Source organism: Macaca nemestrina, chromosome 19, assembly GCF_043159975.1.
Source record: "Macaca nemestrina isolate mMacNem1 chromosome 19, mMacNem.hap1, whole genome shotgun sequence".
NCBI lineage: Eukaryota > Metazoa > Chordata > Mammalia > Primates > Cercopithecidae > Macaca > Macaca nemestrina.
Window position 1 is genome coordinate 41,317,169 of NC_092143.1, and position 14,324 is coordinate 41,331,492.

At 43.2% G+C, this 14,324-nt stretch overlaps 1 protein-coding gene across 2 annotated transcripts in view; it reads left to right on the forward strand.

Moving 5' to 3' along the window:
• LOC112423687 (endogenous retrovirus group K member 16 Rec protein-like) overlaps positions 1–14,324 on the forward strand; it is an 83,686-nt gene that overhangs the window by 24,685 nt on the left and 44,677 nt on the right. The gene's annotated exons all lie outside the window — the stretch shown is intronic.

The window sequence follows — 14,324 nt, forward strand, 5'->3', positions numbered from 1 at the left end:
CAGAGCATCAAAATATATAAGGCAAAAACTGATGGAACTGCAAGAGAAATAGAAAAAAAATCACTATTATAGTTGGAGACTTCAATACCCCTCTATCAGTAATTGATAGATGCAGCAGGCAAAAAATCAGTATAGATGTGGTTGAACTGAACAATAAACCATTGGTCAACTGAATTTAATTGACATTTATAGAATACTTCATCCAACAACAGTGGAATACACATTCTTCTCAAGCTCACATTGAATATTCACTAAGGTAGACCAAATCCCAATTCAGAAATCACAACTCAACGTAAAATAGAAATCATACAAAGTATGTTCTCAGAGCAACATGTAATTAAACAAAAAATCAACACAAAGATAGCTAGAAAAATCCCAAAATATTCGGAAATAAAACCACACACTTGCAAATATACATGGTTTTAAAAAAAGAGTCTTGAGAAATTTTAGAATATTTTGAAAGAAGGAAAATGGTGATACAACTTATCAAATTTCGTGGGATACAGCGAAAGCAGTGCTTACTGGGAAATTTAAAATGGTACAGCCACTCTGGAGACCAATTTGACAATTGAAAAAAGAAAACTAAACAAATAACTACCATAGGATCCAGCAAGAACACTCTGGGGAACTGCACTGCCAGATAAGTGATGACATGTTTACACAAAAACTTGTATTCAAAAGTTTATTGAGCAGCTCAATTCCTGATAACCACAAACTGGAAACAACCCAGATGTACTTCAAAAGGTAAAATGATTAAACAAACCGGGATACATCTACACCATGGAATACTGCTCAACAATAAAAAGGAACAATCTGTTGATATGTGCAAAAACCTGGATGAATCACAAGAAAATTACTGAGCAAAAAAAGCCAATCCCGAGGTTTCAGACTGTACAATTCCAGTTATATAACATTCTTATAATGACAAAATTATAGAAATGCAGAACAGATGAGTGGTTGCCAGGGGCTAAGAAGGATGTGGTGGTGGGAGGGAAATGTGTGTGTGTCTATGAAAGAGCAACAAAAAGGATCCTTGTGGTGACGGAAATGTTCTGTATCTTGACTGTATCAATGTCAATATCCTGGTTGTGATACTGTACTAGACAGATTTGCAAGATGTTACCATTGTCGTAAAGGGTACAAGGGATCCCTCTGTTATTTCTTACAACTGCATGTGAATCTATAATTATTTCAAATAAAAAAGAATTTTATGAAATAATTGAAAAAAGGATAGGGGTGTGGGTTACATGGCTATATGGGCCAGTCAACACTCACTGAGCCATATCCTCAAGATCTGTACATTTCACTGTATGTAAATTTTATCTCAGTTTTTTAAACAAGATTTTGCTTCCAAGCTGCTTAACTTATTGCTTTTCAATACACCAAGGCAAAAGAGTACTCATAATAAAGAGTTTGAGGCACAGCTTGCTAGACACATTATAATTTCTCATAAATACTTTTGTGTGTTCCTTAGAGACTTGAGTCAACCCAAGTTTAACAGAGCTAAATTGATATTATATTAAATTATATTAACCTCTCAAATCATATGTAGTCTTAGCTCCAGTTTGAGTCACATTCTTTGCAATGTGTCAGGAAGATCCCTCAATATCTTGAGTAATTCTTCCCTTTTGCCACTTGTATTAGTAAGTACATTTATAGAACAATGACAATGGTTTATTAGGAGATGGGATATTTCATAAAAGCAATCATTTAACATTATGAAACAAAACTGCATACTATCAAATATAATTCTACTCAAAGCACTACACTCATTTATGATTACATGTAATTTATTTATAAATTATAAAATATTAAAACCATACTTAATAAGCAAAATAAATTAGAAAACTAAAACTACTGGCTGAAAAAAAGGTCACATTTTTATCAAGATCCTTAGTCAATGAAAGCTTCTTAGTTTTTATTATGTAATTAGTAACAGAATTTCAGTATTTCTTGAAGCCTAATTTATAGACTCTTTTCTTAAAAGATGAGACTTCCATGTAACTATCAGAATTTTTTTACATTTTGTATGACCCATCCAGACGGAATATCCTTTTTTTCTCTTTCCAATTTTTATTTTAGGTTTAGGGGTGCTTGTGCAGGTTTGTTACATGGGTAACTTTCATATTGCAGGGTTTGATGTACAGATTATTTTGTCACTCAGGTAATATGCATAGTACCCGATAAGTAGTTTTTTGATCCTCACCCTCCTCCCAACCTCCACCCTCAAGTAGGCCCGAATGTCTGTTGTTCCTTTCTTTGTGCCCATGTGTACTCATTGTTTAGCTCCCACTTGTAAGTGAGAACATTTGCTATTTGGTTTTCTACCCCTGTGTTAATTTGCTTAGGATAATGGCCTCCAGCTCCATCCATGTTGCTGCAAAGGACATGATCTCGTTCTTTTTAATGGCTGCATAGTATTCCATGATGTACATGTACATTTTATTTATCCAGACTACCATTGATGGGCACTATGAACATACATGTACATGTGTCTTTATGGTAGAACAATTTATCATCTTTTGAGTATATGCCCCATAATGGGATTGCTGGGTTGAATGCTAGTTCTATCTAAGTCCCTTGAGAAATGTCCAAACTGCTTTCTGTAGTAGCTAAACTAATTTGCAGTCTTACCAGCAGCATATAAGTGTTCCCTTTTCTTCATAACCTTGCCACCATCTGCTGTTTTTTGACTTTTTAATAATAGCCATTCTGACGGGTGTGAAGTGGTATCTCATTGTGGTTTTGATTTGCATTTCTCTAACGATTTGTGATGTTGAACATTTTTCCATATGCTTGTTGGGTGCCTGTATGTCTTCTTTTGAGAAGTCAGAGAGAATATCCTTTAATTTCACCATAAATGTATTGCCCAGAAGTAACTAGAAATATTAGAATCATAGAATATTCAAACTAGAAGGTCCTTAGAGAAATGTTTGTGCAACCATCTTAATACACACAGGAGGAAGCTGAGGCATGGAAAGAAGTCATCTGCCCAAGGCCACCAACTTTCAGTTAGTATGCATTCAACAAATATTTATTTAGTGCCCTCTCCTGTAAAGCCCTATTGGAACAGCTTTCAGACACAGCAGTGAACAGAAGGGGCAAAAACTCCTGCTTTCATTTATTAGAATTCTAGTGGGGAGAGAAAGACAAATACAATGTATAACCCATCAGATGGATGTAAGTGTGGAAAAATTGTTGCAGAATGGAACTATAATTTTTAACATAGGGTGGTCCAAAAAGGTCTAAAGCAGGGGTCCCCAACCTCTGGGCCATGGACTGGTACTGGTCCATGACCTGCTAGGACTGGGCCACACAGCAGGAGGTGAGTGGTGGGCAAGTGAGCAAAGCTCCACCTGTATTTATAGCTGCCCCCCATTGCACACATTACCGTCTGAGCTTCACTTCCTGTCAGATCAGCAGTGGCATTAGATTCTCATAGGAGCACAAGCCCTACTGTGAACTCCACATGTGAGGAATCTAGGTTGCACACTCCTTATGAGAATCTAATGCATGATGATCTTATGATCTGTCACTGTCTCCCAGAGGGGACCGTCTAGCTGCAGGAAATCAAGCTCAGGGCTCCCACTGATTCTACATTATGGTGAGTTGTATACTTATTTCATTTTTTATTACAATACAATAATAATAGAAATGAAGTACACCATAAATGTAATGTGCTTGAATCATTGCCAAACCATCCCCCAACCCCGGTCCATGGAAAAATTGTCTTCCATGAAACTGGTCCCTGGTGCCAAGAAGGTTGGGGACCATTGGCCTAAAGGATCAAATGACATTGAACAGAGATGTAAGGAGGTAAGGAGGAGGTCACTGGCAGGGGTGGAGAGCTTCCTGGGCCGAAGCAACAGCCAACACAATGGTGTGACGTAGACTCATACTTAGCCTGTTCCAGAAACAGAATGGAGGCCAAAAGGGTTTGGAGCAGTCAGCATATGGAGGCTTAGAAGATGGTGCCCCTGCGTTGAGGTGCGACCTGTGAAGGGCCTTGTAGGCCTTTGTAAGAATTAGGCTTCTACTCTGAGAGAAATAGGAACCTACTGGAGGTTCCCCAGTAGTGGAGTGACCTAATCCAACTCTGCTGCATGTGAAGACTCTACAGTAGGGGCAAGAACAAAATGAGAGGGACCAGTTTTGTAATAATCCAGGGGAGAGATGATATTGTTTGGGACCAGGGTGGTAGACACCAAATTTGTAAGAAGGAGCCAAATTTGGATTATATTTTGAAGGGAGAACCAAGAGTGAGTAAATGGCAGAGCTAGGCCTAGACCCAGGTTTTCTGATGCTCACAGGTTTTTTCATGCGTTCTTTTTGGTACATGTTGTTGGATAATGTTTTAAAGTTAAAGAGTATTCCTGAGAATTTGAGTCACAATTAAGGATCAGAGTTGCAATTTTTTGTATGAAAATGAGGCACAGCTCACAATCACTATACCAAGAAAATATCTGTAATTAGAACAGCCCACATTTATCAAGTTGAACCATCTGATGAAATAAAATTTTAATTACCTGAGCTTTTTGAGTTGCCTCACTGATCCTAGATTTAAAATATTAGTCTGAAATTGAATTACAGTTTTTACAAAGAATAATAGTCTCATGATAATAAAGATAAACCTGCATTGGTAAAGAAAATCTGTCTATGTTAATCGCCTGCAGACCTAAGCTTATTTGAAAATGTAGTACTTTAGCTGGGCATGTGGCTCACGCCTGTAATCCCAATACTTTGGGAGGCTGAGGCAGGCAGATCACCTGAGGTCAGTAGTTCGAGCCCAGCCTGGCCGACATGGCAAAACCCTGTCTCTACTAAAAATACAAAAATTAGCCAGGCATGGTGGCGTGTACATGTAACCCCAGCTACTCAGGAGGCTGAGGCAGGAGAATCACTTGAACCCGGGAGGCAGAGGCTACAGTGAGCCAAGATTGCGCCACTGCACTCCAGCCTGGGTGACAGAGCGAGTCTCCATCTCAAAAAAAAAAAAAAAAAAAAAAAAAAAAAAAAGAAAATGTAGTACTTTAAAAATGACAGATTTTTCAGATACCAAGCTTTATACACTGCATATCATTTCTCCATGGATAAGTCAGAAGCCAAATACATTGCTTTGTGTGTAGACATAATATTTATATACAGTATAACTCAAGAAATTCATATCTTCACCTCCTTCATCTAATACAAAAGTTCAAACACTCAGCCTAGGTTCAGCGAGTAGTGTTAGGAAGAATGCATGCAGATGGGAAGCATGGCCAGTGAATTTCACCAGAGTACTGGAAATAGCATATGAGCTCATAATTGATCACTAACACTTCTCCCTTCTTTCCCAAATTCACCAGCCTGCAAGTTCTTATCAATGAATGTTTCATAAAATGTAAATATCCAATCAGTACATTTGTTTCACACAGGCTTTAATTTTATTAGGAAATACTTTTTAAAACATTCAGAAAGTTAGAAAGAATAATACAATGAATACTAAGATACCCTTCAGTTATGTAACAAACCTGCACGTTGTGCACATGTACCCTAGAACTTAAAGTATAATAATAATAATAATAATAAAAAGATACCCTTCAGCTAGGTTGAACAATGAACACTTTCCCTTATATGTTCTATATATGTATGTAACTTTCCAATTATACTGCTGGACCCATTTTAAAGCATATTATTGATATCGCATATCACTTTACCACTAAATATCTCAGCATGCATCTGCAGAAAATAAGGATATTCTCCTGCATAACCACAATGCCATTATCATAACTAGCAAAACAATTCCCCTTTGACACCTAATATACAATCCTTCTTAAAATTTCAACAGTTGTCCCTATATCTTTTTTTTCCCCTCAAAACTGAATCCAGTCAAGGTTCATGGTTTATATTTGGCTATGCTCTTAAATCTTTTAACCTGAAAGAGGATCTTTTTATTCAATGACATTGACTTGCATTTAAGAGACCAGGTTATTTATGTTATATACAGATTTGCCTGATCATTTCTTCATGGTGACATTTCGCTTGTTTCTCTTTCCTGTTTCCTATAAACTAGATGATAGATCTAAAGCCTTAATTAGATTCAGGTTTAATGTTTTTGGCAGTAATACAGAGACACCCAAATGGCTAGGCAGATAAAAAGGGGTCCCTGCAGAATCTCCAACATGCCCCATAAGTGTTTACATCAGATGCTTTTGTGCAGATGAGGGAACCCGACCAGGGCCTTTTCTGCACATGCCCACATGTGCACTGGGGGAACGGGGTGGAACCATGGGCAGGTGGGAGGACCCTGGCCTCTTCAGATCCTGTGTGGTGGCCTGGGATTCAATCTGTGAGGTGGGGGGCCTGTAAGCAGGACTCCATCTCGCTTTGCTGAGATTTTTTATCCCTTTTCACCCAATAAAATCCTGCCCTACTCACCCTTCAATGTGTCTGTGTGCCTAAATTTTCTTGGTCATGTGCCAAGAACTAAGGAACAAAATTCTGCAACAATACTTCATAGGCAGTACACAGAGGAATGTCTACTTCATATTGTATCACATTTAGGAGGTGCATAATGTCAGAATGTTCCACTACTGGTGATGCAAAGTTTGAGTAGTGTATTCATTATCTCTTATATAACAAATTATGCAAAAACATGTCTTTAAACCACCATAATTATTTAGTATTTTTCATGATTTCTGCAACTCCTGAATTTGGACAAAGCATAGCTGGAACAGCTTGTCTTTGCTTCTTGATGTCTGGAACCTCAGCAAAATAACTTAAATGAAGGTTGGGAGCTAAAATCATCTGAAGGTTCATTTGCTCACATGACTGGCAGATAGTAATAGCAGTTATGTGAACTCTTCTTGTGGCCTTGGCTTTCTCACAATGTAGTGACAGGGTTCTAAGGGCAAGCATCCCGAGAGAGAAAGCGAACCAGACGAAAGCCGTATTGTCTTTTAAAAGCTAGCCTTAGAAATCATGCAGTGTCGCTTCTCCACTCTGTAGGTTGAAGCAGTTACAAAGATAGCCCAGATTCAGACAGAGAGAACAAAGATCCTGCCTCTTGATGGAGGAGTGTTGACATCACACTGAAAGAGCATATGGGAACGGGATATAGAATCCTCCCATCCATCTTTGGAATATGCAATCTGCCCCAAGTAGTGAAAGCCAAATCTCTCCATTTAAAGTTAGCACTCCCCTCTTCTGACTACCAAGTAAAGGCATGGCTTCCTACCAGTGTTTTACCTTATGATTTTAGCATGCATTGATGGCCCTTGTGCATATCAATTATTAGGAGTTAGAAAAAAGTGATTTTCTACTTTTAACATTCATTTGACATATTTAGCTGGCCTCCTTCTGTAAAGAACAGTGCTATTAGGCTATTAGGTTTTCTACTTGGGCTATTAGGTTTTTCTGAAATATGATTCTGCCTGAAAAAGCGGGATAACTTTTACTTTATTTTTTACTAATTTTTTTACTAATTACCAGTGTTCAAAGAAAGAAGTTGGTGTAGAAGAGTCCACCAATACTAGCAATTTGGGCTTTCTCTTTTTGGGGGGAATCATAAGGAATGCATTTTTATATGTGTTTGCATCAATTAGTATTATGTTTAAGCTTAAATGCTCCTAATTTGGCTAGTGGGAATCAGTTCTAGTCAGGAAACCAGAAACCACTCTAGATATTTCAATGGAGGGGGGTTGGAATTTAAAACCGGATATTAGATACACAAGTGATGGAAGAGCAAAGAAGCCAGTCAAAAGATAGTTGTTGTAACAAGTGAGTTATAGAGAAACGCTACACTTTGAGACTAATTCAGGAGTCTTTTATTAGCTGGCAACCGGGAAATAGCTGGTGCTCAAAATTCTCTCCGCCCCAAAGAAGGGGCTAGATTTTCTTTTATACTTTGGTTTAGAGAGGGGAGGGGGAGCCTAGCTGTAGCAATCTTACAGAAGTAAAACAGGCAAAAAAAAAAAAAAAAAAAAAAGTTAAAAAGACAAATGGTTACAGGAAAACAAACTGTTCCAGCTGTAGGGGCTTTGAATCCATCACAAGGTGATAGGTGCAAGGGCTTTGGGTGCTATGTACCGGACACAAATGCAGGGGCTTAGGGTACTATCACCCGGGCGAATTTCTGGGAACTGCGGACATAGCTTGCCACCCTACCTTATCAGTTAATTAATTGCACTCTTTGATGTGCTGGGAGTCAGCGTGCACAAGTTAAGTCCTTGAGGAAGGGGGTCGGTTAAGGAGCCCTTGATGTCTTGCAAATGAAGGAGCCAAGTGGAGTCCCTCCGGCTTTCTCAGCTAAGGGAGAGTCTATTCATATTAAAACAAGGTAGGGTATCACATTCCCCACTTGTGTTTTTGGGGAATCAAATCATCGATTCCTCAGTTATAACAAGGGAGTTATACTGGGTTTTAAGATACATAAGCTATGCGTTGCTTTACAAAGTTAAGAAACCAATTTAATATACACGGCCTGAAGACTAAGCCTAACAGTAGGAGGAGAAGGGGGCTAGCTAACCTAGTGATTAAAGTAGTCAGCCATGGATTCTAGTTAAATATACTTTGGTACCAGGGCGTGGTATTTTCCTATTGTTTATCTAGATTTTCTGGATGATGAACATAGTTTTAACATTAAATCTCGAGATATAAAGCCTTAATCTCTATGACATGTCATCATACCATGGAGCTGAACCAGGGTTACAGACAGTTATAGTAAGAGGGTTACAATTTTTCGCAGTGCACAGGTCTAGGACGGTAAGTGTGAGTTATGGAGAGGGTTGAGGACTGGGTTGATCCTCTAGGGTAAGTGGCTGGGGTCACACATGACCAGTGAGGGCAGAAAAACTGATAAGAATCTTAACAACTAGAGTCAGGGTGATTTTTAGGACAGAGGTAAAAGTCAACGCTCTGGAGTCCCTTTTTTTTTTTTTTTTTTTCCCACTTTTAGAGTTTTTACATCCAGTCTGGCTTCCTGTGTGTCCGAACCCTGCAGCAAAGTTGACATTCCCCGCTCCTATGACCAGCAGGTTGCATGGTTCTTCATGGGTACGCGCAACAAAGCACATGAATCGACTGCAGAAGAGACCTTTTGGAGGTTCCTGCCTTCCAAGTAGTGTTTACAAATACACGTCCTGTTGTGAAAGAAGTGAGGAGAAAATAATAGGAAGGCACAGAGGGCATAACAGGTGGAAACAAACAAGAGAGGTAAATAAAAAGAATTAATGTAATGGCTTCACTCGACTTAGACGCAGTTTTAAGGGGCCTGGCCTAGGCTTGGGGACCTATGTTTCTTGTTGGGCTCTGGTGGCCTTTTTGATGTGAGGGTGATGAATCTAAGCAGCAATGCTGTCCACTTTCAGAGTTGCCGGTGTGGTGAGGATGACAGTATGAGGTCCTTTCTAAGCAGAAGTGAGTCCTTCTTTCTGGAACTTTTTAACAAACACCGCATCACCTGGCTGGAATGAGTGGCAGGGCCCCATCTGGTCAGGAACTGGATTGGGATGAGCTCCCCGGACAAGTGGCTGGATGATATTTCGCACCTGTTGGAGAGACTGTAGGTACTGTAATAAATTCGCTTGTGAGATTTCTGCTAAATGGATATCCTTTAGCTTAGGCAACATAGGCGGAGCCCTCCTATACATGATTTCAAAAGGTAAAAATTCAGCCTGGTAAGGAGTGGAGTGCATCTTACTTTAAGAAGGGTTAAAGAAAGGAGTCTTACCTAATTTTTTACCAGTCTCTAAGATCAATTTTGTAAAAGTATTTTTTAGAGTGCGATTCATGTGTTCTACCTGCCCAAAGCTCTGGGGTCGATAGGCACAATGAAGCTTCCATTGAATGTTTAATGCCTTACTGACTGACTGAGCTATGGACAAGGTGAAGGCCAGTCCATTATCAGACCCTATGGCAGCAGGCAGCCCATGTCGAGGGATGGTTTCATTGGGTGAAAACCAAACTACCGTGGTGGCAGTCTCGTTTTTGGTGGCAAATGCCTCAGTCTATCCAGAAAAGGTGTCTACTAGTACCAGAAGGTATTTGTACCCTGCCTGGTGTGGTTTTATTTCTGTAAAGTCAATTTCCCACCTTTCTCCTGGCGAGTCTCCCTGGAGGCGGTGGCCTGAGCTAGGTTTAGGACCTTGCTTGGCGTTTATCTGGGCACGAGCCATACACCGGAGAGCTGCTTGGTTAACTAAGTCCTGAAGGTGGGGGGATCTTGAAATGCCTCCTTAGAAGCTGGGCCAGTTTTACTCCTCCTTGCTGATTTGTACCGGCCTGAAGATCCAAAGCCTTTTTCCTCCTCTGGGGAATATTCTGGGTGATCTGGCAAGTCAGGTTGCAGAAAGGACAATGCAGGCAGCAGGGTCAGAGGCGCACCTGGGAGTCCAGCTGCCTCCCAGGCTGCAGAGTCTGCTCTTCTTTTTGATGTCCTTTGCAGTGAATTACAGCCACCTGTTGAGGGAGCCAAACAGCTTCAAGCAGGGCCAAAATTTCTTCTTTGTTTTTGATAGCCTTTCCTGCTGAGGTGAGTAGCCCCCACTCTTGGTAGATGGCTCCGTGTACATGCACGGTGCAAAAGCATACCTGCTGTCAGTGTAAATGTTAATACGTTTGTCCTCACCCATTGGAGGGCCTGAGTGCGAGTGACTAATTCAGCTTTTTGTGCTGAGGTACCAGCCAGCAAGCCTGAGTCTACAGTTTATCCGTCTCCGTAGTAATAGCCGCACCAGCCTTTCCTACTCCTTGCTTAAGGAAGCTGCTACTATCTGTAAACACGGTGGTGTCCGCCTCCTTTAAAGGCATATCTTGGAGATCAGATCGGTTAGTTTCTATAGTCTCTAACAGTTTCTGGCAGTCATGGACAGGTGTGGTGAAGTCTGGATCAGGGAGCAAAGTAGCTGGATTTAAACACCTTGTGGGAGACAAAGTTAAACGAGGCTGATCTAACAGTAAACTCTGATACTGCAGGATGCGAGCATTTGACAACCATTTGCCAGAAGCACTTTGCAGCAAAGTATGGCATGAGGAGCCGTAAGGGTTAAATTTTGACCTAGAGTCAGTTTATCAGCCTCCTGAACCAGGCTTGCTGTGCCCGCAACAGCCCGATGACAATTTGGCCACCTGGAGGTCGCTGGGTCCAGTCTTCTAGACAAATAGGCGACACAGCGTCACCATGGCCCTCCACTGTGGCGGTCACCATGGGCTCTGGGGAGCCAAGTGAGAGGGAGCCCCGGCCCTTTCAATCATCAGATTCCTCTGCTGTAGGGAGGGTGAGGACGTTTTCTTTTCTGGTTTCTCCTCTGGCTTTAATGGGCATTCTTTTTTCCAGTGTCCTATCTGCTTGCAATAAGCGCATTGGGTTTTATTGTAGGGGAGCCTGCTCTCTTTTCTGGCCTTTCTGGCGTGGACCCGGGGTTCCCTGGCTAGTGTTCTGTGATGGGGGCCCTTCCTTTCTGGCTTCCTGGATGGCCACCACTAACATTTCCGCTTGTCTTTTGGATGCTTCAGCAGCAGCCTTTTCAGCTGCCTGAGCTGCTTGTTTTTGTTTCTCTAACTCTCGATTGTCAAAAACTCTCTTGGCTACTTCTAAAAGCTGGCTAATGTTCATGCCAGCAAACCCTTCAGTTTTTGTAACTTTTTTCCGATATCAGGGGCTGCCAGAGCCACAAATGCCAAATTAATAGCACAGCTATTCTTGCGGGGTCAAAAGGGGTGTATGTCCGATAGGCCTCCTGGAGGCCTTGTAAAAACGCTCCAGGTGACTCTTCAGGCCCCTGGACAACTTCAGTTGTCTTAAACAGATTCATGGGTTTTTGAGCGGCTCCCTTGATACCCGCAAGGAGATACCAGTGAAAATTATCCAAAGCTCTCTTCCCACCCAAGGAGTTCGGATCTCAATCAGGCCGGGTAGAGGGGAAAATCTCCTCCTGGAGGTTTTTGGCTCCCCGCTCCGGTCTACCGGCTGATGTAAGGACATACTTTCTGGCTTCTCTTGGAATACATTCCCACTCTTCAGAGGGTTAAAAGGAGTTGTTGACAGTCATCCCAGGTGGGTCCAGAGCATAGACTACATCAGTGAGGTCAAGATCTGGGGCTTTTCAGAAAAGGGGGGATTATGAGCTTTCCAGTTGTACAGGTCAGAAGAAGGGGACATAAACTAAGAATGGAGCTGAGCACTCATCCCCCAGAGGGATTTGTGCCTCTCTCAGTGGGAGGAGGGGGCTACCTCCTCCTGCCCGGCCGCAATCCAGAAGCAATAGGCGGAGAGCCCACAGGGGACTTAGTCGAGGAGACAAGGGAAGATTCTAAGGGAGCAGGAGGGTTATAAGGCAGCGGAACTCAGTGAGGTAGACTTTCCCCTTCTTCAGAAAGAGGCAATACAGGAGGAGCCGAGCCAGCTGAGGGTCGAGGAGAAAGTGAGATCTGGCTCAAAAGGACCTTGGAGGTAGGATTACGAAGGGCGCATGGGTGGAGCCATGGAGGAAGGCTCCAGACCAAACTCAGCCATTGATCAATGTAGAGAAACTGATCGGGGTGACCGGGAGTTCCAGCCACAACCCGCCAGCCACACAGCCTGAACAATTGCGAGGTTCAGTGACCCTCTGGGGGCCACCCGGCTCCAAACTTTGGCCATTCTATTTCTCAGAGTGTTGGAGTTTGCCTTTTTTAAGGCAGACCCCATAATCCTCTGAGAAGGCTAGAGAGAAATTTTGTAACATATATTGGAGAGGGCTCCAATCTTTATGAGGCCGGGAAGAAGAGTTTCCCATTCTGGAGGCAATTTAACAAGGTTTGAGCAGAGATATTAAACCCAGCATGGACAGAGAAATTCACGACCTGGGGGGCTGGGGTATTGGAAGAACAGAAGTATCACAACCAAAAGAAGTAGGAAAACAGCTACAGCCAGCGCTTCTTGCCACATAAGGTCTGCTTCCTTAAGCTCCGAGATTTAGGGAGAGGACAAGAGGCGGGTCCGAGGCTAGTGGGACCTATGTGATCCCCCTCTCCTGACTTATAGCCTAAATATTTTTGTGTCTCCACAACTCGAAGGCAAAAAGTTCAAACTTGGCCCTTTAAGAGTTTTAGGAGGGAGAGCAGAGCAAAGTCTTGGAGGCGCTGGACTTGCTGTAACACAGGAAAACGGGATGTGCGGGGTGTAAGGTATGGGGATGAGGAGGAAAGGGGCCATTTGGACCTTTTCAGGCTGGGAGGAGCCATCCTGGGCAGCAGTGGGTTGCCAGGACAACTCCGAGGTCCCCCACCCCACCTCCAGGCCCCATCAGGCGCTGCAAGCCAGCTCAGAAGCCTGGCCCGGGGCCAAGGTCACCGCAGCAGACCGGGCTCCTGAGTTCTGAGCTGGGTGTGGACGTGCTGGTGCTTGGGGGAAGTCGGTGGCTTTGACGCCTGAAGGCGCAGGAGCTGGGCGCCCAAGGGGGTCCCTGGGGGAGGGGGTCCGGCGCCGTCCTCTCCCACTCCTCCACTGCGGGTCGGGTCGGGTGGGGGAGCCCCTGCCGCTGGGGAAGGAGGTTGTTTTGTAAACTGGCAGAGGCGCACCTGGCCTCAGGGCCCAGCAACAGGAAGAGACACGCCTGAGACCTCCTGTGTTAGAAAATCTGCACTCAGGACTTAGACGAAGTCCTTGCCCAGTTGTCTTGGGCAACATCGACGACCTGACATACTAAACTTAGACACCAGACAGGACAATAGACACTAAACAGGATAATAGATACTGGGGTATATGAACAATTATGACAATTTTTATAGGCAGACAAGGGAAGGGGGTCTTGTGATGGGATCAGTCAGATGCCGGCCTGGCCACTCCCTCTGAGGGGACTTGCGCTCTTAGCATTAGCAGGCTAATAAACCTCCAGCTCAGATGGAGCTATGCCCCATGCTGCCCTAAGCCTTATGAGGTCCCCCACGGAACCGCAGGTGAGGGCCCTCTGGAACTCCGTAGCTTTTGCCGTGGAGCTACAAACTGGAAATTCAAGCGCAAGCCCTTGAACTCCACATTCACGCACTCATTCACACAGTTTATAACAGTTTTCTTATTCCCGTTCTAAAACAGGTCGCCGGGAGACCTGAAAGAGAGAAGGAAAAGAGATAGGGAGGGAGGGAGGGAAAGAGTGAGAGAGAGAGAGAGACTAGTCTTAACAGAGGCCGGCCTGCCAGAAACCAGGACTCTGTCCTCCAGCGTCCTGGAACGCGGGCAGAGTCAAGGGAGGGCCCTTGTCAGGGCCGCTTCCCTCCCAGAGAGACACGAGAGGTGCCTAACAGAAAACCAGAACTCTGTCCTCCAGCGTCCTGGAATGTGGGCAGAGTCAAAAGGAAGGGCCCTC